Source organism: Echinops telfairi, unplaced genomic scaffold (assembly GCF_000313985.2).
Source record: "Echinops telfairi isolate 266 unplaced genomic scaffold, ASM31398v2 ScPeMD7_7457;HRSCAF=8495, whole genome shotgun sequence".
Lineage (NCBI taxonomy): Eukaryota > Metazoa > Chordata > Mammalia > Afrosoricida > Tenrecidae > Echinops > Echinops telfairi.
The window spans coordinates 32971533-32972844 of NW_022111357.1; the positions used below are offsets into that span (position 1 = coordinate 32971533).

General features: G+C 48.9%; 1 pseudogene; it reads left to right on the top strand.

The window, feature by feature from the left end:
- The first annotated feature begins 345 nt into the window (after positions 1–345).
- On the top strand, positions 346–917 carry LOC101663928 (annotated as a pseudogene).
- Positions 918–1312: the final 395 nt, after the last annotated feature.

The following is a 1312-nucleotide window of genomic DNA, read 5'->3' on the forward strand; positions in this document are numbered from 1 at the left end:
CACAACCTGCATGGTGCTAAGATGTTGAATAGGTCAGTGGACATTTCCAGACCAAGACCAAGAAGAAAGGCCTGTCAGTCAGTTTCTGGAAATCAGTCTTTGAAAACCAGTGCACACAGTCCAATTCCCAGCTCACCATGGGATGGTGCAGGGTGGGGTAGCATTTTGTGTGTAGGAACATTGAGTTAAGGGTGGGCTCTTGGCAGCGGGCTACACTACACAGTATCTTCATCTATTTTCAGTGGAGCTATATCGGGTAGTAGGAGATTCTATTAGGATTCTTTTATAGTGAAAGAATTGGGGCTGGGCTGAGGCTGCTGTAGGAGACTGAGTTAGCTAGCACTGATGGGAGGCCTGTGCTACCAGTTGGGATCCGGGTTGTCGAAGAACACGGTGTTGTCAGCCCGCTTCCGGAAGGTGGACGTGGGTGAGTAAGATAAGAACAAGTTCGTGGATGATGAGGAAGACACGGGCAATGGGCAGGCCAGGCCCGACGAGGGTGAGGTAGACTCCGGCCTGCAACAAGGGAAACATGGTCGCGGCTCTGCAGGCCGCGCTGAAACCACCTCCACCCCCACCCCACCCATCAACACCCAGAGCCAGGCGGTCAAGGGTGGAGCTGGCATTGTCTTGAAGGTGCTCATCTCTTTAAAGGCTAATGATATTGAAAAGACAGTTCAGTCTCTGGACAAGCACGGTGTGGCTCTCCTAATGAAGTATATTTATTTATTAAAAAAATTTTTTTTATGAAGTATATTTATAAAGGCTTTGGAAGCCCTTCCGAGAATAGCAGTGCTGTGTTCATGCAGGGGCGTGAAAAGGCACTGGCTAAAAAAAAAAAAAGAAAAGAAAAGGCACTTGCTGCTGGCAGGCTCGGGTCCATCGTCAGAGTCTTGACTGCCAGGAAAACGGTGTAGCCCAGCCGGCCCTGGGCATCGGCTGAGGTGTGCGAGCTGTTGGTACAAAGACCAAAACCACCCAATGCCTCCGCTGCCTCTGTCTCAGCTTTGCCGTCTTGCTTCTCCCTTCTCCGTCTCTCTCTGAAGATGAAAATTACACATGCCGGCCTTTCATGGAAACGGAGATGGCACGGAGGGAACTTGTCTTTCAGCGGACATGCTCATGCTTCTCAAAGCCATTTCTGCACGTCTGTTGGTAGCATCAGGTACATTCAGGCTGAAATGCACAATTTTTAACTCCTATTGGCTGGGTTTTGTTTTGGTTTTAATCTAATATTGAGAGATTTTATCTGAATTTGAGGCTAGCATTTTAACTCATAGCTAGCCAGGCAGTGGTTTACACACACACACAC